Raw genomic sequence first — 25,949 nt, 5'->3', positions numbered from 1 at the left:
AGCTGTGGCATAGTCGAATGAGCAGCAAGTTGTATTTATCATGAAGCAATCATATGATCAAATCACATGGGGAGGAGAACAATCCCTTTTACCCCAGTCACTCCCCCCTTTCCTCTCTATTATATTATAGAAGCACTGAGAGAGCAATGTGGGGGGTGGTGGTTACAGGAGTGACTCAGAAGGATTCCGCTAAACCCAAGCTGTTAAGTAAGAAAGTTATATCCTCCTACAAATCAGAAAACAAGAGAAGATTCTAACTGCTCCATAAGCCAAATGTGGTATGGTGATTAGGTGGTTGGATGAAGACCGGGAGACCCACGTTGAAGCCCTCACTTAGTCATGAAGCCCTCACTCAGTCAGATCACTGGGTGATCTCGGCCACTCAATATTTCTCAGCCTAGCCTACCTCACAGGATTGTTGTGGAGATAAAATGGGGGGATGCTTTTTTTTGACAGAGAGGAAAGAAATGGACATTTGCTACCATTAGTCAGCCACAGTAAACAATAGGAGACACAGGGAGATATTTATAAACTACTCTACAAGACAATCTACCTAAGCCTTAGGCAAGTTGCAAATTTACACAGAGACTGGACCAGAAGAAGTCCAGCCTCTTCAGGTTAGGTCAGGTTTCTAGTTGCAGCATTGCAGCTAGAGGGACAGATAAACTTTAAAGCAAGCAAGTTGTGAAGTAGGGAGTTCTCTTGCATCCAAAATCGGGGGGGGGGGGAGCTGCTCCCTCTTGCCCCCCCCCCAGACTCCCATGCCACCCTCACCCCTCATTTCCCATTTTATTCACAGGAACAGTCTCTCTCTCCCCCCACCCCCCTTTGATTTTCAAACTTGGCTGGCTGACCAGTCAGCAGCAGAGGAAAACTATTCAAATTTCAGGAGCAGAGAGGGAGGAACAGAGCACATATACAAGGATGCTTGGAAGCCAACGGCTGCCTGCTTGCAATAAAAAGGCAGCTTCTGAAGCAAGAAAACACAGCAATGATTGGCTGAAATGTGTTTTGGTTTTGGCAATGTATTTAAAAAATAAAAAAATGCCTGAGCAAATGTATTTTAGATACAAAATACAAAATACTTTTCTGAAAAATATTTTAGATATAAAATACAAAAGCATTGGAAATATTTATTTTAAATACTTGTATTTTAGATATTGCCCGTCTCTGGTGGCATGGGTGAGCTCCATGCTGGGCCAACAAACTAATTGAAAAGCTATGCAGAACCTGTGCTGCCACGTGATTTGGAATAGTTCTCCAAAGCAGGGTATAGAGATCCTGAGGGGGGGAAAAGTCATGTAACAAATATTTTCTTTAAGAAATGATAGGATAGAGTGGTCTAATTATCTTGTGCTGCAAAGCTTCAGATAAAGCTTCTGGTCCTAGCTAGAGCTGCCAGCACTTTTCTGGCAAGGCTTCTGTGCTTCTAAGAGTTGCAACAAATGCAGAAATTCTAGCATCCTATTTGATACCAGAGAAAAATGTTGCACTGTGGTTATTAAGTGGTACAAGTGAACAATGAATGTTGGTCATATGTTCAAAGAAACTTACTTAATTTTTCAGAACAGCTTCCTGGGCTGAGCTTGGTTACATCCTGGGCGACTTACTAAAGACAATTTCACTGCTATCAGTCTGGCATTAGAAAAATGGAACAGTGAGCTCAAACCAACTAATTAGTGTCCAGTTTGGCTCCATTGTGCTGTGAGAACATCTGATCCCCGTTACCAACATTAATTGAGTTTTGCATACTGAATTCCTTTATTTCAGTCATTTTCACATGACTCCAGTCATTACACATACGCACCCACAGACCACCCACTCCACCACATGCAACAGCAGACTCCCTTCCTTTTAGTCTTCTGATGCTCATGAGCCTGGCTTCCAACATCCACCCCACCCCCCGCACACCAGGACTCTGGTGTCTTTAACACCTGCAAACCAGGAGGCACTTCAGCAGCTAAAGCTCTATCCCAGCTGCACATCCAAGCTAGAAAGGCTGGCCTGCTGAATTTCTGCTTGTCATTAAACTCTAAAGGCAGAAAGGGTGGGCGGTGGGGAGGGATTGATTTCAAGTCTTTTATATATGTAGCCGTCTCGGTACGTGCTGTCCTCCTGAATCACTTTACACACCACCTCCCTGTTCTTATCCCCAAACTGCTGCCTGCGCCTATAGTTCTGATACAGATGTTTGTTTTCATCTTCTCCCTTTTCTAAGAGATAGGAAGTTCTAAGGCCAATTTAAAAGGCCGTTTTCTTATGGAGGAGAGATGACTGGATATTATGTGGTGTTTTGGAATATCTGTTTATGATACAGGTTAGGCAGGCATATGGGCACACTAGCCCCAAGGCAGCTTTTGTCCCCAGAAGTGGCAGCCACACTGAAGTCCCAGTACACAAACATTGTTTTCCCTGTTGTCAAATTCAATCATCCCTGTTAGGCCCCTCACCTTATACTTACACTTACACATACACACACAGGTGCAAAACTTTCCAAGGGCTTGGACACACATATTTTTGCAAATGCAGCAACTGAGTATCTTAGCATGTCCCCCTGCCTGTCCTTCCCATGTATTGTTTCTCTTTGCCTAGGCCTAACCTTGGGAACTTCAAAGCAGAGATATTTCCCATCACTCTCAGAAGACTTTTCCATTTGCAAGCCCACCAAAAAGTGCCTCAACTGTTGTTAGGCTTCATGCAATGCTCTGGCAAGTCCCTTTGCAGTAGGGATTGTGCAATATCCTGTCTGCATCTTACAGGCAGGGACAGGGTGCAATAGCATTGTGTCAGAGAGCTGTGCTTGTGCTCACATCCTTTTCCTGAAGAAAAAATATCTGCCTACAAACAGGGAGAAAGCAACCTCTGAAGACTTTAAAAGGAAGAAAAAATAAGAAGCACTCACAAAACGATGTGGTCATGGGGAGTTGTCAGTCGTCCCTAATAACATCACACAAGCCGTATCCAACAAGTGGGAGCCTCTGGAAAAAGGTGTCCTTTGGGTAGCAGAGCAGAGGAAGTGCATTACCTGAATTCAATTCCCTCTCCTTTGTGATCTTTTAAGTGAAAGGGTGCATTCCCTTCACAGGACACTTAAAAGGAACTTAGGAACACAAGACCTTTCTCCTCTCTAAGCATAATTTTATAAATCTCTACCATGACCCCCTTTTGATACTGCAGTACTGGTAGCTGGGTTTTCAATTGTTTTTCTAATAATCCTTTGCATGGAATTAGCTTTTTGTTTTTCCTTCCAATGAGTTAGCATTGTAATTGAGCTATTCACAACGCCAATATCTCTTTCCTAATTAGTCACCACCAGTTCAGAACTCATCAGTGTAAACATGGCTAGGGTTTTTGTCCCACTGTGAATCGCTTGACTTACATTGAACCTCAGTTGTCATCTAGTTGCTCATTCACCTGGTTTGGTGAAATAAGGAAGGGGCTAGAGTTCAGTCATAGAGCATCAGCTTTGCATGCAGGAAATTCCAGGTTCAATTCCTGACATATCCAGGTAGGGCTGGGAAAGACAGACTCCTGCCTGAAACCATGGAAAGCTTCAGCCAGTCGGTGTGACAAGACTGAGCTAGATGGACCAGTGGTCTGACTCAGTAAAAGGCAGCTTCTGTGATTTTAACTCCAAGTCCCAGAGTCAGCAGAAGGCTCGTCCCTACATGCTACTCTCCACTGCCCACATTCCCTGGCAGCACTGAAGGCTGTGCACATGTGCAACCCTCTGCCTCTTCTGAGTGTTTTGGAAAAGTGCTTGAGAGTCATTTAATTTCTCCCAATGATTTTCAGGGAAGTCCCATTCTGCCCCTGCTCCCTTTCTTTTGGGCTCCTAGTGTGTCCACACATGGCAGATCCACTTTCATAAAAGTGGAAAGCGTGACATTTGTGCAACTGTAAAACCTTGCACTGTGAATGTTGGGGAAATGTGATATCCACACAACAGAAGTGAAACCTGAATATGTGGGAACTGCACAGTAAATGAGAAACAAATGTGCATATATTGTGCAAAAAAAATTTTTTTTTATTACACTGGAAGGACTAAAGAGATGTTGCCTGCTGAAGTCACCAGTAGATGTCTCCCTCAGTCTTGTCCTAGATTGCGCAATTGAGAACTGCTCCGTTGAGTGCTGTGAAATTGAAGCAGGAGCAGGAGATAATCGTTGGACTCACTAGAAAAAATGGCTGTAAACTCTTTGTTCAAACAAACTCCACACATTAATCAGAACTCCCTTGAAATCTCCATGCATATTTTGCATCCCATCCCAGTTTGTACAGCTGGCCTTTGACAGAACCATTTACAAGGTTTGTGGAAAGCAAAGTGCGAAGAGATACACAGCCTATCCCAAGGACTCTCCCACTCTGGTTATAAGTGCAACTAATCCCTGCTGTTGTCACAAGGAGGTTGAGGGACATGGAAGATGTTCATTTGACTGCAAACCTCAGTCAAGAGTCTGCCATGGGAAGTCTGAGTTTTCATGACATATTATGGGAGATTGATTTGTTTTGCCCTCTTGCTGTGTGGTGACTCTGCTTTGCAACTATTTTGTTCTAATCTAAAGACTAATGTACTTTGGCAACAGGAGAACAAATTGTCCATCTGGTGTTGATTAAGAAGATATGAACTAAACTTCTATTTTCCCCAAGCAATCAGCAACTTTCAGGAACCCCAACAAAGAGTTAACACTTCTTGAGCAGGGGTATAGCTATAATTGAGTGGATGGGTTCAAAAAACTCCGGTCCCCAGCTCCTGAGCCCCACCCCCAGCTCCACCCCTCCCTTCATTACCTCCCTCACTCCAAGGCGCCATCGGGGAGAGGGGGCAAACACGAGGGCCCTCTCCCCTAGCTACGCTCCTGCTCTTGAGGTTCTTGTCCTGGAATACAGCAAAATTAAACACAGTCATGCTTGAAAATTATATTTCCATATTCTAGATATGTCATGTCTACCACAGCTCTCTTGGCACACTGAAAAAAATAGCATAGTTAGTAGCACTCAGCGTCCCCATATGAACTTGCCAAAAGTTGCTAGACCCAAATGCTGACAATAATTTCCAGCCCATACAGCTTTTCCTGGTGGGGAAAATGGCACAATTCTGAACTGCATCTATTCGTTCTTGACATTTGGCATAATGTCTGGATATGAGAGTTGGTGGTGGGTAAAAGGTAAAGTGTGCCACCAAGTCGGTTTTGACTCCTGGCTCCCACAGACCCCTGTGCTTTTCTTTGGTAGAATACAGAAGGCATTTAACATTGCCTCCTCCCGTGCAGTATGAGATTATGCCTTTCAGCATCTTCCGATATCGCTGCTGCCCGATATACAGCTGGGAATTCAAACCAGCAACCTTCTGCTTGTTAGTCAAGCATTTCCATGGTGCGCCACTTAAGGTGGTGGGTAGACTAGAATATATTGTGTAGCTTCTAAAATTCCAATCACCCATTGGAGTAAAAGAATGAGCTTAGAATGCTTGTCTTTCTAAAATGATAGCAGCATTGGTGGGTGGAGAACAATCTTCATTAGTTTCCCCTGATGAGAAAGCTTGTAAAGGGAGGTGGGTGGATCAGTGAACATTCTTGGCAAGCTCATCAGAGGAAAGATAAATAAACATTCTTTGTGGGGTTCAGATACTCTCCCTGCCTCCTACAGGAGTTCATCGCTGGGCCTTTTCAAACAATTTTTAATAAACATACTTTTCTCTCTATGATACATTTGCATTAGAGCCAATCGGGTGTCAATAGCACAATATCCTGTTCCCATGAAGTGGAAGGGGGTTACTCTCCATTTCTGTTCCCATGAAATAGAGAGGGAGCAAAATAGTTCATTAATTTATCATTGCCTTTCTGTGTAATAATGCATCATCAAAGCATTAAAAAAAAACACCAGTTGGCATTAAAAAAAGATGCTCTGGTGCTAAAAAGATGGAGCTCATAACCTTCCAAGAACCAGATACATTTTCAGGTTTTAATAACTAATTATCCACAAAAGAGAGGATGATGGTCTTGCTGGTGTCAATCTATTTTATTTTACAGGATTCCGAGTACTTTTGAACTTGTGTGGTACTGTGTGGGTATACACCCAACCTAAAAACCTAAAGGAGGATGAGAAGGAAAAGGAAAAGGAAAAAGGAAATATAACTAGGGATGTGCATGAACTGAGGTGTACGAACTCACGTTGCATCTCAGTTACCAAAATGTTTTCAGAGGGTCTTATTTTGTGCACTGATTCAGTACTGAACCAGTTCAGACAAGATCTGAACCGGTTTGGCGCTGTGGGAGGGGACCAGCAAGCAGGATCTTTTTTTTTTTTTTTTAAGAAGAGCAGGTATTTACTTGCTTTCTGCCACCTCACACAGCTTTCTGCTGCGGCGGCACTTGTACGGAAGAACCTGTGCGTGCTACATACACACACACACACACACACACACACACACACACTCCACAACTCTCCTGGAAAGGTCTTAATTGAATGTTGGTGTCATAGGTCCTTATCCAACTAGTCTTAATGCAGTAGCCTGCTACAGTCAAGAGAGATGTGTCTCTAGTGTGTACCTATGGTAGTTCTTCAGACTACACAGGGGGTGCAGTCTGTATCTCCTTCTCTCAAGTTTAATTTGGAACCAACTTTACAATCGATTAAATAAGATTGACAATGTGTTGGCCAGAACAAGGCAAAAGGGAAGGAGGCAGTGATAGTGTAAGCTAGCTACCCACTCATTAGCTCTGTGCTCTAACTTGCTCTGTCTGACACACATTCTTGTCTTCCACAATCTGCACCTACAGAGATCCCTTCCTTAGTATCCACAAAACCTCTTTACCAGTGCTGACAGATACATGAGAATCAAGGCCTTCATACAAAAAGCACAAATGTTTGCATTCTTGCTCACAAAGATATGAGAGTGACCAGGTTTGCTTGGCACAAGCTAACCCTAATGTGAATAACCGTTTCTAGTGTATCCAGGAAGTCTCAGGCAAGGATGAGAGAGGAAGAATGTACCAAATGGCAGGAGAAAGGGAGGGTTGTCTCTGTTTTACTGTTGCTACCCCAACAACAGATATATCCCACTTTTCTCCAAAAAGGGGAGAGGCAGTTCCAATGAACGGGGGCCACCACACAGAAGGCCTTCTCCTGTGTAGTCACCAGATGAACTTCAGCTAAAGGCAGCACATGCAGGAGAGCCTACCTAAAAGATCTAATAATATGTCAGGCAGATTCATGTGGTGGAACATGATCCTTCAGGCTTGATGATGGGTCAACATTGGCTTGAAGGGCCAAATCAAATGATGTGACTCAGTATAAGGCAGCTTCATGCGATCACCAGCCTCCCTGCCCAGGAGCAGTAATGATACATGTGGGATGTAATGGGTGGGGCTGCTGTTTTTAATGATGTTGTGTTGAATAAATGAACTTCCAAGGATTTGGCTAAAACACTTGGCTTTGCTTTTTGCAGTTAGAATTAGCTACTCAAAACAAGGCCCCTTTTTAGCCCTAAATGAGGCTGCGAGTGGTCATGCCAATGACTGAAGGTTGATGGTTGTTCAATGGCATTAGCATGATGAAAGGAGTAAGGGGCTGTTCCAATGGGCCACAGAGACAGGATTTTAATTCAACCGCTTCATTTGCATAAAACACTTGCAGACTAGATTGGAAGCCTTCTGGATATGTGAAAACCACAGCACACAACAAACATCTTCAAAGAACTCCTGTTTATTGCCAGCCAGCCACTAGAAAAGCCCAGTGCAAAAAACTTAGATAAGATTGCTAATAAAAATATAAACAAATAATAAACTACAACCATCAAATGCAGGTCACCTTAAGTGGCGCAGTGGGGAAATGCTTGACTATTTATTTATTTATTTATTTATTTATTTATTAGATTTATATACCACCCTTCCAAAATGGCTCAGGGCGGATCACAACATGATCAAAACAATTAAAACAAATTAACAATTAAAATCAAACTATTAAAACACAATAAAACCAATAAAACAGCTAAAAGCCCTGAATATTTAAATAACTAACTAACAAGCAGAAGGTTGCCGGTTCGAATCCCCTGTATCGGGCAGCAGCGTATATAGGAAGATGCAGAAAGGCATCATCTGATACTGGACACTACCAAAGAAAACCACAGGGCTCTGTGGGCACCAGGAGTCGAAATTGACATGATGGCACACTTGACCTTTACCAAACGCAGACTGTCTCTAGTTACTAGTCGGTTTGAGCCTAGGACTGTTCAGGCTCCTGAGGCCATCAAACAGGCCCAACCATTCATACAAACCTCTGCTGCAAAAACTGATACAACGTCTTCAGTTCACTTACATGGGCTGTTGAACCTGAGGCCCTCTGGATTAGCTTCTGAAAGAGGCAGCGCACAGCAGAAATATCTTCTACTGAATTATTCCTAACTAGTTCTCTCCTAACTAGTTCTCTCACAAGTTAGCCACCTAATGGCACAGTGGGGGAATACTTGACTAACAAGCAGAAGGTTGCCGGTTCGAATCCCCGCTGGTACTATATCGGGCAGCAGCGATATAGGAAGATGGCATCCTCTCGTACTGAGCAGGAGGAGGCAATGGTAAACCCCTCCTGGATTCTACCAAAGAAAACTACAGGGCTCTGTGGGAACCAGGAGTTGAAATCAACTTGACAGCACACTTTACCTTTAGTTCTCTCTCAAGTCTGTCCTCAGCAAGCTGCAGTAAAAGAGTGACTTCTCTCTGAGACAATGATGAGGTGATTCATACAAGCAGCCTACCCCCCAGGCTTGCACAGCACTTACTCTGGTAGGGCGGCTTGTGTGGAGCACTGGGATCGGTCCCGTTCTGCACGATGGGATTTCTGGAGGCCAGGCTTCATTCCCCCAGCCTCCAGATAGCTGCTCCCCTCGCTGCAGTGCAGCTCATGTGGGTGGATGAGCGGCACAGCCAAATAAAGACCCCCCACTTGTCTGGTGTAAAGGTAGGTACAACCCTGCCTTCCCCGCCACCCTCCCCAGCCCCACACCAGGGGCGTGGCTATAATTGGGCGAACGGGTTCAAAGAACCCGGGCCATGCCCAATCAGGAGCCGCCATTCGCGGCCCTGACACGCCCCCCACGTCTGACGTCAGACGCGGGGGTGGGAGTTTAGCTCTCGAGCGGGGGCCGCGCGGCCCCTTCGAGAGCTAAACAAAGGCTGGTGCTGCGAATGCAGCACCAGCCTAACTAGCTCCTGAAGGGGCCACCCGGCCCCTTCAGGAGCTAAGACTGGTGCTGCGTTCGCAACGCAGCCCAGAAGCAGCTCTTCCCTGCAGGGAAGAGCCGCTCCTGGGCTGCGCTGCGAACACAGCACCAGCCTTTGTTTAACTGCCGAAGGGGCCTTATGGCCCCTTCAGCAGTTAAGCTGCTTCTCCCAAACGGAGCCTCAAGGCTCCGTTCGGGAGCCAGACCACGCCCCCCACATCTGACGTCAGACATGGGGGCGTGGCTATCTCCTGTGGCTGACGTCAGACGCAGGGGGCGGGGCTATCGGGGCGCCCGCCGCGGCCGCACACAGGCCACCGGTGGGCTAGTTACGCCCCTGCCCCCCACACAGGGGTCATGTGAAATACTTTAATGGCTAACGTGTGTTCTTATTTCCCCTGGACATGTCCTCATTGTAGGCAAAGAATGGCAGTCCAATCCTCAAGTAGCAGAGCAAAACCAGTTTGGTGAGAAAGCAGCAAAGCAAGAGGTCTTGAGACAATTATTTGGTATCGAAGAACTACAAGGATTTGTTTAAAGAAGGCTACAAAGAAATGTTAAAAAGCCTGCAGTTTAATTTCAGCTGTAGTACATGGCTGAAAAGAGACCCAACACAAACAACCATCTCTGGAGAGCCAAAACGGAGACTAACACTGGAAGAACAAAGAGGGGAGGAGTCTAGCACTTTTATCCATGTTCTTAACCCCGCCAGTGGTCACTACGGGACATTGCAGCTGATGCTGCCCGGGTCCTAGCTCCAACACTTATTTTCGTGAAGAAGAGGAAAGGCAATCTGTCTGGTATTTGCCCATCCCCATGTGTGAACTGTCTAGTAGACTTGGACTCCTTTGAGCCAGTGGCCAGATCTTCCAGTTCCTGAAGGCCAAGACTGCTGATGTTAAAGTATCTTTAAAGTTGTGCCATCAAGTCAGTGTCGACTCCTGGTGTCCACAGAGCCACGTGGTTGTCTTTGGGTAGAATACAGGAGGGGTTCACCATTGTCATCTCCCGCACAGTATGAGATGATGCCTTTCAGCATCTTCCTATATCGCTGCTGCTGGATATAGGTATTCCCCATATTCTGGGAAACACACCAGCAGGGATTTGAACCAGCAACCTCTTGCTCCCTAGGCAAGTTACTTGCCCGCTGTGCCATTAGGTGGCTTTACTAGACCAAATGTGGGCTTGGTGGTTTTTTTTTTTATTGGTAGTGTTTGGGCTGCCTGAAGCTCTTTGTCATGCACTGAGCAAGATTAAAGCAGACTGTGTTCTTTTTGTGCCCAGGGTAACTGCTTATCGCTTAGTTTCCCAAGGAGACCAGATTAGTTAGGAGGATAATTAATTTAGCTTTGGGCAAGACTGAGAGATGGCTAAACAAGGCCTTTAGGAGGAATAAAACAAAGTAGTAAATAATTTTATTCTGTCCTCCCTTTTAGTATCAGTTATACTTCTTTGCATTGATCCATCATAGGAAGCTGACAGACAGCCACACTCCAAGGCCTACATGATGGAGGCAGGCCACACAAATGAAACTCCAGCTTTGTCAGTACCAGAGGAATTAAAATGCATCATTATGTGGGGCTGCCAGCAGGGCCCAGGGTCAAGGCCAAAACATAGGTTGTGGGGAAAGCAGGACTTACTATGGACTGAGACTAGGATAGGGTGGCCAGGTGTCCTCTTTCTGCATGGGCAGTGCTCTGTTTTGAAGGGCTGTTAAGGATTGGTCTAGTTGGCTCATTTGTCCAGGATAGCTGCCTTACAGGCTCTGCAACTCCACCTGAGCCTGCGGGAAACAAGATTCCCAGGAGAGTCAATGTGGAAGCCTCCAGGTTGAATGGAGATGTGGCAGCAGTAAGCTGCCAGCCAATGGTGGGTCTGGAACAGAATGAAAATGTGTAACCAGATGAGTTGGCAAGGAAGGCAGTGGGTGTGGGGAGGGTGGGCATAGGGAAGCTATAATTCAGTTTAAACACACCTGTGCAGGGGATGAGTCAGCTAACAAGAGTGCTTGTGGTCTCCAGCAAGCACTATGAGGCGGTGGCTGTGTAAGGCAGGAGTGAAGGCCCAGGCTGAGGTAACCCCTTTCCTTTTAGCCCTTCAGCTTTGGATTACTTGGTTGGTGGACCCCTCAGGGCCTTATACCGGGGAGTCACAGAAAGAATTATTTGCAACTTTTCTTCACATGAAATGCAACAAAGTTTAAAGTTTTGGTTTTTTAAAAAAACTTTGCATCGCACTTGGCGCTCCACAAACATCTTCCCCAGCTTCCAGCATACATCTTGTAGTGCTCTCCTGGGGAAACTGGAGAGGAGGTTCCACAGCACTGCAGGGAGTGGTGTGAAATGTCATGTGATCTGCTGATACAGAAGCATAAAGAACTAGGGGCCTTGGGAATTTTGCACTTACCCAGCGGACTGAGCAGACACATAGGTCACTTGGTCATAGGTTTCCCCTGCAAATCTGTGTCCTCTTTTGTCCTCCCTTTTGGTGACCCTAGACTAGGACCTCTTCCAGCTTGAGAACAGGAAATCCCAATAGCCCTCTTCAGATGTTAATGAATGCTGCTGCGCTCACAATTACAGCTCCCAAAATGGGGAGGAAGTCCTGTCCAGGAGCTGTCATGTGGGGTGCTCACAGTTACAGTGCTGTTTGTGTTAAGCACTGTAACTGTGATGGCCAGTAGTGCCATGAGCAGCAATCTTGGGTGACTCAGGTTGCTGTTCACAGAAGCTCCAGCCATCATGGTTGCAGCATTCCCCCTTCACACATACAGTGCCGTAACTGTGAGCTCCCTGCCCCACTTGAAGGAGTGAGTGACAGCTCTTGGGCAGGACTTCCTTCCTGCTTTGAATGCTGTAACCATCATAGCCATTGTGCTAACTGAAACTGATATCTGAAGAGACTCAATGTATCTTGCATTCTCCTCCTTGTCTCTCAGATACCTCTTTCCCTTTTGCCATTTCACGAATATAGGCTGTGAGTTTTGCAGTAGAAAGGTGAAATTAGTTGAAATGGAGCAGTTGACTGGGCTGGGGAAAGCTAATACTGCAAAATTTGCCTATAATGCTTTCTTTCCTAGACTTTCCCTATTATTTTCTCTGCAAACTCCCCTCTCTGTGTGTATGATGTTTTGTCTGAAGATGTGGGTTTAGAATGGCTTCTTCTACTCTTTGGACCACACAGATCTCCATCTCATACACTTCTTTGCTCTGTTTCTAACTCATGCCTCTGTCCCACTTATATTCCACATCCCAGGGTTTCTCCTCTCTCACTGCTACAGACAAGGCATCCATTCTTCAAGCAGCAATAAATTGCCAGAGGCTACAAGCAGCTGACTAGCCTTACACACCAATTTTCACCTCCAACATGGCCTACTTTTCAAGGTAATTATTACTTATGAGAAAAAGTGCTGGCAACTCATCCTGAACATCACGATCCACAGGCTCAGCAAAGAATACATGTTGCCATTTCCAAGGAAGACTCCAAGTTCTGCCCAATATTATATGCTCTTGCTTTCAAGTCTCGCGATCTTACTAGAAAATTCCATTCCTTATATTCTCTACCAGGCAGTAACCAGTACAGCTATGTTACATAATATTGCTAATAGCAAATTAATGAGTTGGTGAAAACTGATCCCTTATTCTAATTTGCAGTATTATGTATTACAGCTGGTATATTGGGCAGACCTCAAGAGCTTACTTTGGGAATGCTAATAATTTGGGGAAGAGTATTTTGACATGTGTATATGTTGTGTGTGTGTATAACTCTCATTTGTAATCATACCACCATCTAATTGAATGTGTATTGTTACAGGAGTATCAGTGTATTCCTCAGCTGTGATATTTGCTGGAGAGAGTGACAATGACAATGAATACTTTGTGTCGAGGGTGAATTAATGGATGAAGTCAATTATTCAAATATATTTATGTAACTATTGAGAATGTTAAATTAATTTGTATTATATTTTGTATATTACTAACATCTATATAATTATGTGGACTTTGGTTCTGAAACTGATTATGCCACTGAAGAGGCTGGATTGCATTTGGCAAAGCATTTACTATTTTGTACTTGTAGGGCAAACTTCAAGTCTTATTTATTATTTCAGTGTTTGTTATTGCATATTTGAATATTTACCTGTTTTTGATAATTTTGTCATTTTGGATGTTGTAAGTGTAATTTGATTCTATTTTCCTTTATTAATTATTATTATTTTACACAGTCAGACTGGTTTGTTTTATCCAGACATCGAGTCCTTCCCAAGGACCTGGGATGCCAGAATTTTATTGTCAATGTTGTTGCTGTTGTTATAGATATCGTCGCAGAACATAGGCTGTTCCCAGTAAAGCTGCTTTTTGTAATTGGCTGATGGTGATTTCTGTGGCCCCTATGGTGTTGAGGTGCTCTTCAAGGTTTTTTGGAACTGCACCCAGGGCGCCAATGACCACTGGGATTATTTTGGTCTTTTTCTGCCACAGTCTTTCAATTTCAATTTGTAGATCTTTGTATTTGGTGATTTTTTTCTATTTCTTTTTCTTCTATTCTGCTATCCCCTGGTATTGCTATGTCGATTATTTTGACTTGTTTTTCTTTCTTCTCGACTACAGTTATATCTGGTGTATTGTGTGGCAGATGTTTGTCTGTTTGTAGTCGGAAGTCCCATAATATTTTTACATCTTCATTTTCTTCAACTTTTTCCATTTTATGATCCACCAATTTTTGGCTACAGGTAGCTTGTATTTTTTGCAGATGTTCCAGTGTATCATCCCTGCTACTTTGTCATGCCTTTGTTTGTAGTCAGTCTGTGCGATCTTTTTACAACAGCTGATTAGGTGGTCCACTGTTTCATCTGCTTCTTTACAAAGGCGGCACTTACTGTTTGTGGTGGATTTTTTGACTTTTGCTCTTATTGCATTTGTTCTTAGTGCCTGTTCTTGTGCAGCCAGTATTAAGCCCTCTATTTCTTTCTTCAAGTAACCATTCTTAAGCCATTGCCAGGTCTTGGTGATGTCTGATTTTCCACTTATATTGTGCAAATATTGACCATGCAGTGGCTTATTTTTCCAGTTTTCTGCTTGGTTCTTGACTTGTTCTTTCTTATAGGCCTGCTTTGTTTCATTGGTGTTGAATAGTTTTGCATTATTGACCATTTGAAGTGCATCTTCTTCACTGTCCTTGATATATTCTTCAAGGCCTCTTTTCTCCTCCTCTACTGTTTGATGGACTCGCAGCATTCCTCTTCCATCTGAGCTGCGAGGGACGTATAGCCTATCGACATCACTGCGGGAGCGCAGAGCATGATTGATGGTCATGATTTTCCTGGTCTTACAATCTAGCGTCTCTAGCTCTGCCTGGGTTCAGTCTATTATTCCTGAAGTGTATCTGATAACAGGTATAGCCCAGGTGTTTATGGCTTGTATGGTGTTCCCGCCATTGAGTTTGGACTTGAGAATTTTTCTAACTCTCCTGATGTATTCACTTCCTATTTTTCTTTTAACTTCAGTGTGTGCGATGTTATCAGCCTGGAGAATGCCCAGGTATTTGTAATGTTCTTTCTCTTCCAGGTTCTTGATCTTGCTTCCATTGGGCAGTTCTATTCTTTCTGTTTTTGTTATTTTCCCTCTGTTCATTATTAATGCAGCACACTTGTCTAGTCCAAACTCCATTGCTATATTGCTACTGAATATACGGACAGTGTTTAGCAGTGATTCAATTTCTGACTGGGACTTTCCATACAACTTCAGATCGTCCATGTACAGCAGATGGTTGATTTGACTTGATGTTTTAGATGTTTGGTATCAGAGGCCTGTTTTGTTTAGTATTTGTGAAAGTGGGGTCATGGCGATTACAAACAACAGAGGGGATAGTGATTCCCCTTGGAAAATGCTTCTTCTAATGCTAACCTGTCCAAGTGTCTTGCAATTGATTGTTAACTGTGTACTCCACATGCTCATTACTTTTTTAATAAATATCTGAATGTTTTTGCTGACACCAGTTGTTTCTAAACATTTTAATATCCATGTGTGAGGCAATGAATCAAAGGCTTTCTTGTAGTCAATCCATGCAACACTTAGATTGGTTTTTCTTCTCTTGCAATTTTCTAAAATCATTTTGTCAATCAGCAGCTGGTCTTTTGTGCCTCTGGTGTTTGGGCAATTTCCTTTCTGTTCAACTGGAAGCTGTTTGTTAGTTAATAAGTGTTGCATCACTTCATCTGCTATTATTCCAGTTAATAATTTGAACATTTATTATTATTATTATTATTATTATTATTATTATTAATTCAATTTCTATATTAATTCTATTTTCAATTTCTATATTAATTCTAATATCAATTTCTATATTAATTCTATTTTCGTTCCAAAAAAAGCTCAGGGCAGTTTACACAGAGAAATAACAAACAAATAAATAAGATGGCTCCCTGTCCCCAAAGGGCTCACATTCTAAAAAGAAACATAAGACACACACCAGCAACAGTCACTGGGGGTACTGTGCTGGGTGTGGATAGGGCCAGTTACTCTCCCCTTTGATAAATAAAGAGAATCACCACGTTAAAAGGTGCCTCTTTGCCCAGTTAGCAGGGGCTTGCCCAGTTAGCAAGTTTTGAATAAGCATGTTATAAATACAGTATATATTTGCATATATTTTGGTTCTGGTATTGGGAAGGTTCATCAACTTAATTTTGGTCACATCCATTTCAGGTTGCCTTTTTAATTTTACTTACAGGTGAAACTCAAAAAATTAGAATATCGTGCAAAAGTTCATTAATTTCAGTAATGCAAATTAAAAGGTGAAACTGATGAGATAGCCACATTGCATGCAAAGCGAGATAAGTCAAGCCTTAATTTGTTATAATTGTGATGATCATGGTGTACAGCTCATGAGAACCCCAAATCCACAATCCCAGAAAATTAGAATATTGTGAAAAGGTTCAACAGTCTAGGCTCCAGGTGTCCCACTCCAATCAGCTAATCAATCCATAACACCTGCAAAGGGTTCCTGAGCCTTTAAATGGTCTCTCAGTCTGGTTCATTAGGAATCACAATCATGGGAAAGACTGCTGACTTGACAGTTGTGCAGAAAACCATCACTGACACCCTCCATAAGGAGGGAAAGCCTCAAAAGGTAATTGCAGAAGAAGTTGGATGTTCCCAAAGTGCTGTATCAAAGCACATTAATAGAAAGTTATGTGGAAGGGGAAAGTGTGGAAGAAAAAGGTGCACAAGCAGCAGGGATGACCGCAGCCTGGAGAGGATTGTCAGGAAAAGGCCATTCAAAAGTGTTGGGGACTTTCACCAGGAGTGGACTGAGGCTGGAGTTAGTGCATCAAGAGCCACCACACACAGACGGATCCTGGACATGGGCTTCAAATGTCGTATTCCTCTTGTCAAGCCGCTCCTGAACAACAAACAACATCAGAAGCGTCTTACCTGGGCTCAAGAAAAAAAGAACTGGTCTGTTGCTCAGTGGTCCAAAGTCCTCTTTTCTGATGGGAGCAACTTTTGCATCTCATTTGGAAACCAAGGACCCAGAGTCTGGAGGAAGAATGGAGAGGCACACAATGCAAGATGCTTGAAGTCCAGTGTGAAGTTTCCACAGTCTTTTTTGATTTGGGGAGCCATGTCATCTGCTGGTGTTGGTCCACTGTGCTTCATTAAGTCCAGGGTCAACGCAGCCGTCTATCAGGAGATCTTGGAGCACTTCATGCTTCCTTCCGCAGACGAGCTGTATGGGGATGCTGACTTCATTTTCCAGCAGGACTTGGCACCTGCCCACACTGCCAAAAGTACCAAAACCTGGTTCAATGACCATGGGATTACTGTGCTTGATTGGCCAGCAAACTCGCCTGACCTGACCCCATAGAGAATCTATGGGGCATTGCCAAGAGAAGGATGAGAGACATGAGACCAAACAATGCAGAAGAGCTGAAGGCTGCTATTGAAGCATCCTGGTCTTCCATAACACCTCAGCAGTGCCACAGGCTGATAGCATCCATGCCACGCCACATTGAGGCAGTAATTGCTGCAAAAGGGGCCCAAACCAAGTGCTGAATACATATGCATGCTTATACTTTTCAGAGGTCCGATATTGTTCTATTTACAATCCTTGTTTTATTGGTTTCATGTAATATTCTAATTTTCTGGGATTGTGGATTTGGGGTTCTCATGAGCTGTACGCCATGATCATCACAATTATAACAAATTAAGGCTTGACTTATCTCACTTTGCATGTAATGCGTCTATCTCATATATCAGTTTCACCTTTTAATTTGCATTACTGAAATTAATGAACTTTTGCACGATATTCTAATTTTTTGAGTTTCACCTGTACTTCCAAGGAAACTTGCAGGTATTCTGCTATTGTGATCAATTTCCTCCTCTTAATTTTTTAAAATATTGTTATATTGTTATAGTGTTGCTCTTTTTATTTTTGGAGTGGCGGGGAGCTATATAGTTCAAATATTATTTTTTTAAAAATATATATACAAGAGAGGTAACATAATAGAGGAACAGAGATGAAGAAAGTAGGTGGCCAGGGCACTTTCCAGACTAGCTGCTGGAACAGCATCAAAATGCCTCCATTCGGGCAAGTCGCATTCGGGGCGTAAACTGCAGGGGGAACAGTCTCGCAGCAACTAACAATATGAAAAAACAGCAGCTTTTCCAAACCAGATATATGACGTCCTAGCTCTATATTGCAGCAATTAAATTCGAGACAAGGCATTGGCAATGGGAACTGCACCTTGCTGTCCGTGTAGGGACTGCGGTGTCAGGACGCAGGAACTGTGGAAGCACACTTCTGAGATACGTCCTGACCCCGTTGTAGGGTCTAGTATGGAAAGCGCCCAGTTGCACGCTGCAGCCTGAAAAGGAGACTGCTGCAATGTTCAGTGGTCTTCACCTTCCCTTCGACTGCTTTTACTATAGACTGTAATGCAGAATTATTAAAACTAGCTTAACCCACACAGAGCACCTGTGTGCTAGTACTTGATTGCTCCCCTCACCCCCTGCCACAGCCCTCCTCACCTCAGAGATCTCTCCACCCTCACCTGAGCTGCACTCCTGCTCCTCCTCCATCCTGTTGCTTCCACCCTCCCTCATCTCTCTTGGACACTCCTTCATCCCTTTACTCTATCCCACTCACCCCTCTTGGTCACGGCTGCAGTGTTGCTGCCCCTATTGGCTAAGCTGCAGCCCCCTATCCCCAGAGACCTTCCCACTCTCACCCGAGCCCCACTACTGCTCCTCCACGCAGGAGCAGGAGCAGCAGCGGTTGACCAGGCCCTTCCTTGCTGCTGCCATGACCACTCGTTCCCCTCAGGCCGCTGACAGGCCCAGGGCCCAGACCTGTCCCTTGCCTGCCTGTCTCCCTCCACTAATGGCCTCGGTAGCCCCAAACAGCAGCAGTGGTTGACTGGGCCCTTCCTTGCTGTTACCGCCACTGCCACCATGGGCAATCGTTCTCCTCAGGCCGCTGACAGGCTTGTGTCCATCCCTCTCCCTTCCTTCTTTCTCTCTTTTCCTCCCTTCTTTTTCTGTCTTTCTCGCTCCTCCACTCGCTCTTCCCATCTGTCTGTCTTCCCCTCCCTTCTCTCTCTCTCTCCCTCCCTCCCCAAGTTAACATCTTGTTCATCTTGTTTCCTCATCTAATTCACACAATGGCAGCCTTCTTCTGCTGAAGGGGCTTTTTCATCCCTCACGACCCCTCTCTTCGCAGAACCATACCAACTATCTGTGTGTGTGTGTGTGTGTGTGTGTGAGACACACACACACACACACACACACACACACACACACACACACACACACACTCCTCTCCAGTCAAGAACATCTTCCAGCCAGTAACAGTTTCATTCCAACTGACCTTAACTATCACAGGCTCCTCCCCCCTATCTGCATATGGAATCTCCACTGCCCAATCAGGTGCTTCTGCTCATGAACTCTTGCGAGAGCTGCCACACACAGGATTAGCCACGGGTACGCTTTAGAGAATGATATAGATATATATAGAGAGATGCTTATAATTGGTTTCTTATCAGAAGAGGTTGAAAATTGAATTAATGGAGGGCTTCGATAGAAGATTTGGTTGGCATGCATATTTATTTTATGATAAGACTAAAGTACATTGGGACTTTCTTAATCATTACATTAGAAGGTCTGATAATAGTTTGGGAAAGAAATAAGAAATACTTAGAAAACAAGGTACCTCTGTGGTTATCCCTGCTAGAAGCTGTTATGTGTAAAGAAGTGAATATGAAAACCAGATGGCCAACATATAATGAAGTGTTGAATAAGTGTGATAATAAATGGGAACTGAAAAAGGAGGAAGAACTAAAAGATAGAGTGACCAACTGGTTTCAATATTTTCAGTTAAATGAGGGTTTAAAAAAAAAAGATTTGAAAATAGGCTTTGAAGAACAGAGATCAAAATTTGAAATAGAGTTATGTGAAAGTGATGTAAAACTAATTACCAAAATGTACAGTTTGTTATTATGTGAAGAAACAAGAGACGAAGTGGTAAACTCAACAATGGTAAAATGGGCACAAGATATAGGTTACAATATTAACTTAGAGGCCTGGGAGAAGCTATGGAAGAAAGATCTTAAATATACAGTGTGTTATAATTTAAAAGAAAATTTAATAAAAATGATGTACAGGTGGTATTTAACACCTAAGAAACTAGCTTTAATGTATAAAAATGTATCTAATAAGTGCTGGAAATGTAAAGATAGTGAGGGGTCCTTCTATCACTTGTGGTGGTCCTGCAGAGAGGTAAAGAGGTTTTGGGATATGATTTATGATGAACTTCAAAAGATTTTTAAATGTGTATTTCATAAGAGACCTGAATCCTTTCTGTTGGGCATAATTAATGAAGAAATTCCGAAAGAAATTAGAAATTTATTCCTATATCTTACAATGGTGGCTAGAATGGTTCTTGCTCAGAAATTGAGATCTGCAGAAATTCCAGCAAAAGAAGAATGGTGGATGAAGGCATATGAATGAAATGGCAAATCTTACTGTATTAGTAAGAGATAGTCATATAGAAAACTTTGTAGAAGATTGGAAACCCTTTTTGCAGTACATGAAAAACAATGTGAATTTGGACTTATTAACGGGGGTTGAAATTTAAAAATAACAGTTGGGGAATTTGTTATGGTAATGAATCTAATAGATTACTATGGTGATGAAAACAAGGATTAGGACATAATAACTAGATATATAAACTCGAAGAAAATATTCACATGAGAGCAAATATGGATGTTGTAGTATAACTGTGTTGAAAGATGAACTGGAAGTCACATTGATATGTAGAAAACTAATAAAAATAAAGTGCAAAAAAAGAAAAGAAAGAAAATTGAATTAATGACAGACCCTTCTTAGGTCATTATATCAATTGGATTTCATGCAGATACACACTGGGGTTTTCTCTGGATGTACAGTACACTTTAAAGTTTTGAGGCTTGACTTTTGCCATTTAGATCACTCTGTTATCTGAGCAGTCAGGAAAGAAACAACATTGCTAACGTCCCTTTGAGGTTGACTTCTCATCTTATGAAGCATTGACACAGCAGCAGCAATCATTTGGAGGTCAGGGGAAAGGAGGCGGCTTATTTCCATAAAAGCTGAACCATGATGAAAAAAGAGCAAACACCTCACAGGAACAGCAAAATTTGTTTTAAAACATATTTAAAAGCCAAAATATTGTAATATTGATCAGACTGGCTTTGGTTTTTATTTATTTATTTATTATTTTATTTATTAAAACAATTTTATACCACCCAAAACTTACGTCTCTAGGCGGTTTACAACAGAATAAAAACAAAGTAAAACATTCGTTAAGACAAAAATGGGGAAGGGGGGAACACACACATTACAACAATTTAAAAAATTTAAAATAATATTTTAAAACAGCATTAAAACCATTAAAACAACATTAATTAAAAGCCTGGGTGAAGAAATGTGTTTTTAAAGACTTTTTAGAAGCTGTCAGAGATGGGGAGGCTCTCATTTCACTGGGGAGCGCATTCCAAAGCCTCGGGGCAGCAGCGGAGAAGGCCCGTCCCTGAGTGGCTACCAGACAAGTCGGTGGCAGCTGCAGACGGATCTCTCCAGCAGATCTCAGTGGGCGGTGGGATTCATGCCAAAGAAGGCGTTCCCTTATGGTTTAAAAGACCATAGAGAAGAAATGGAAGCAAAGTGTGCTCAGATGCAGATGTGAGAGGCATGTAGGAGCAACGCTATCTTGGGAGCCAACCCACCCGCATATCACCATATAGGAAAATATTGCTTTATGGGTTATGCTGTGATGTGATCCATCTATACCTTTTCCCTCCTTGCACAAAGTTTTACCCTTCTGGTGATCTAGTCAAAATAGATGTAGCAATGAAATGACACTGGTGTTTCATGCATTGCCACACAGATTGCGTTGACAAGTGCAGAACATAGTCTGGATCACCCATAAAAATTGGCTGTAAGAATCAGTGATCACGCCATGGCCAGGAAAGATTCTCCCTCACCTCCTTGCTGTAGAAAATGATCATATGCCACTTTTGTCATGCCGGATGGGAGGATCAAACATTTTAGAGAGGCATTATTGCGTGCTCTCGCACACAAACCATTTGCTATAGAATAAGATGAGGAGTGGTCCTGTAGTCCTTCAGATCACACTTAAGCACAGCCTGCGATACCTGGTATTTGTATTGAAAACCCAGGGTGATTCTACTCGGTTTAAAAAAAAAACTGCTTTGAGGTGCCATTGATTGATTAAGTGCTGTCAAGTCAGTGTCGACTCTTAGCGACCACATAGATAGATTCTCTCTAGGATGATCTGTCTTCAGCTTGGCCTTTAAGGTCTCTCAGTGGTGCATTCATTGCTGTCGTAATCGAGTCCATCGACTTTGGGTTTGAGATGTAGGGATCTGATATTATTTAAAAGCACTAATTTATTTAAAATGACACAATAACTTTTCAGCGTGTCACAGAAGAAATCAAGGGCCATCACTTTGTTCTCCAATGAATCTTGGGTCAGGCAGATAAGGCTATCCACCACTAGGTTGTATCCAAAGAAAATTGGATGGCCAGCACTTACGTTACTTTCATAGCATAAATTGCAACTCTGCCCTCATCCTTCTATATGAACATAAGATTTGTCTTTTACCATTTGTTGCATCTAGCCTACTCCAATTGGTAATGGTACTGTAGGGTCTCCAATTGAGTTATTTCCCAAATCTACTACTGGAGGTCACTTTAATCAATTGGACTTGGTACTATTTAACACAAACCATGTGTTCTACCCTTGAGTGGTGGCTTCTTCCTATGCTGGCCTTGCACTGGGCCTATTGCTACCATGCTGGGAGATTTTGATACATTATCTGCTCACCAAGTACAGAAAGCTCAGTTGTGGCCCTTATAGCTAGCCTTGGAACAACTGATACCCCCACGGCCACAAAAAGCTGAATTTCATGTTTTATCTACAACGTTTTTTGTGAACTTGCATATGATGACCATTTGTTTTGTGTTAGTCCTTTGTAACTGAACATCACACCTCCCTATAGCTATAACAATGATGCCATATTGTACATTGAAGAACAAAACAAATATTATTTAAGCACTTTCTAATTTCTTCATCTGGATAATAAGAGACACAAAGGCTGGATTTGTTTTTAACCTCCAATAGGTAGAATGTGGAGTCTAATTCATGTGACTAATTGTAAGCATCAAAATGAGAGGTTATAATTAATCTAGATCTATGAATCCAGAGAAAGAGGTAGAAGTTTTTAGTATGCAATGGAGGATGTCTGGTCCTCACAAAGTGTTAAAGTATTTTAAGCATCCATACAACACTTTCAAGTGTTTCACATGACTTAAAAGTTTTCTTAAAAGAAAACAGTGTCTTTAAAATTGTTCTCTTGAATTTGGTGTGACCCTAAAGACAGACCTTTCTCACACTGTATTTGGACAAACTAGAGGTGAAAATTGACAGCACAAAGCACACTTGAGACTCTGAGAAGGATAACCGTGCAATCAGAATGATGAAAAAGAGAACAGGGAAAAATCTTTCCGTTCCAGTGTCTTGAATATATGGAAATGGGCATGGCAAAGCCATGAGAGATTGTGAAAGACTTCACTTCAGAAAACAAAGAGGAAAAGATGCCTGATCCTGGGAAAGAAATGCAGACAGAAAGCAGCCATGGCACCATGCCACCTTATAGGCTGCCACCAGATCACCAATGTGCGAGGAATACATCCTAGAGGATCAAACTAGCTTGGCCAGTGCCTGTATGAGTTGTGGCTTTTGACAAAACACTAGGAGCCCTTTCTCACGATCTAGTGAGAGGGCTTTTGGTCAGGCGGTGGCGAAGGCAGCAGAAGCCCACCTTCCCCACAGACGATCCACGTGGAGTTGCTGGGTGCACAAATCACACACCCAGACGGACCATGGCTGCCATGGGCAGCGTGGAAGTGTGGGGGTCAGGTGCATCGACACCCCCCCCCCAAGAAATCACACAATGCACCATGTGGTGCATTGTGGGGATCCTCCCAGCAATGGGCAGGCACCCATCAGCGTTTCAGCACTTTTGGCTGAAAGCAGCCGGCATCGATACACGGTCAGTTAAACGGGGTTAAGGGAGAGCTTGCTCCCTTTACCTCATTTCACAGCCTGGCTTCTTAGCCAGGTTTGCTGCTGAGGCACCTCCGGGCGCCATATGGCTCCCAGCGGTTCCCACGGACAGCCAAGCCCAGGCTTAGCTGCCCCTAGCCCGGTCTTGACTGCTCTTGAGAACAGCCGCTAGAGGTAACTACTCATTTAAGTACACTGGCAATCAGAACATACGCTGCCCTCCTGTGGGTGGACACTCACGTTTTCATTTGTTGGCTCTAGAGCAGGGCTTCACAACTCAAATGCCCTGGTGGGCTGGAACCATGCACAGCTTGGCGTGCAGGGGCCGAGGTCAATTTTTAGCACATTATTACATTAAAATTAAAAGTATTATCAGTTACTTGAGGATCTATTCCCCCTGTCAATAGACCCATAGTTTTAACCAAGGATTGTGGCCAGAAAATAGGTCCTGCACCTGCTCAATCAGTGGGGGCCCTGGAGTGCAAGCCAGGCCAAAATAAATGCCAACTCCTCTCGTCTTCCTAAAGTGTTGTTGCTTTCAGGCTGCAATCCTAGGCATGCTTATATGGGAGTAAACCTCACTGGGTACACCATGGAACATTTTTCTGAAAAAGACATGCATAGGATGGAACTGTAAGGCAATTTCCAGCTCCTGTGTTGCTGCAGGATACCTGGGGGTCAGTGAAATAGTCCCTGGGCCTTATGTTGTGCAGGCCTGCTCTAGAGGGCGATTTGTGACACTAGAGGGTGCTCTCCTACAGGACAGTGCAGTGTAGCAGGAGATACTTTTATCCTAAGGCAAAAATTGACCCTAGAGCAGCAGATGAGTTGACAGGCATTTATGAGGGGGTTGCTATTCCTCATTTTCTAAAACCAGCTGTGGAGAGGTCTTGCAGTCCTAGTTTTCAGGTAAGACAGAACCCAAGAACAAACCCCCAGCATTCATTTTTGTTCATAGAGACCAATAGACAGTAGATTTTCTTAATGACAGTATCCTTGTGCTGTCTCCCAGTTGTCGTCTCCTTTAGCTGAACGGTTCAAGTGTTTGTCTGCCTCATAGGTGGCCAGAGCTGGAGGATTATCCACCCCTGGCACCTACAAGGCATAGCAGGACTGGTGCTTGGCAGGGCAAAACATCAGTCACCCATTGGCTAGATTTGGTCAACAGACATCCTGCCATCCAACTGCTGTTATAGATACTCCATCTCCTTTCCCCATTTAGTAGTGTAATGAGATGCTAAATTGGTCTAGTTATTCAAGTCACTTGTTTGAAGGTGTTTTAAATACCTTAACCCAAAACTCTCTCTCATCATTCAAGTATCTACTTATCCTTTAGAGTCTCAGGCATCTTATGTTGCTTTTGTTAGGATCTTGGCAGCAGTGGGCCAAAAGAATCAAATAGGAAGAGAGGGGAGTGTATGTAAAAAGTGGGCACTAATGCACCACAGCAGACCTTAGCTAGGAGAGGAGCTCTCAGATTATCATGCACTGCATGAACATTCCTATTCTTGTGGTTTCAGATGGCTCATGCTTCTTCCTGCCATTTTCTTGAATTTCTACAAGGAAGTGTGCTGAGCTGCTAAGCAGCTATATCCTACTCCAAAGCCAGCTGCATTCCTCTGTGCCCAGGGACGCAACCTTCTCTTTTGTATATTTTATTTATTTAATTTCTGTACCACCCAACTGCAAATGCTCTAGGCGGTTATATAGCAGTGTTTTTTATTATAAGGCCAAGGTGGCAGTGGTGGCTCCCCATCAACCCTAAGTGTGGCCCTCTAACTGTTTATTGGGCCTGTGTGAAGCTTCAGTTGAGGTCGAATACAGCCTCCTGCCACCATAAGGAGACAGCCATTCCCACTATGCAGTACTACACTGTGCCGAGCACTGGAGGGAGGGGGGGCTCCTATAAGGGAAACAGAGCCTTCTTGAGTACCTGCATCAAGAGCCAGCATGGTGTAGTGGTTAGAGTGCTGGACTAGGACCGGGGAGACCCAAATTCAAATCCCCATTCAGCCATGATACTTGCTGGGTGACTCTGGGCCAGTCACTTCTCTCTCAGCCTAACCTACTTCAGAGTTGATGTGAGGAGAAACTTATGTAGTACACC

The sequence above is a fragment of the Hemicordylus capensis genome, chromosome 2 (assembly GCF_027244095.1).
Source record: "Hemicordylus capensis ecotype Gifberg chromosome 2, rHemCap1.1.pri, whole genome shotgun sequence".
Taxonomy (NCBI): Eukaryota; Metazoa; Chordata; class Lepidosauria; order Squamata; family Cordylidae; genus Hemicordylus; species Hemicordylus capensis.
Note: the sequence above shows the minus strand (reverse complement) of the source record.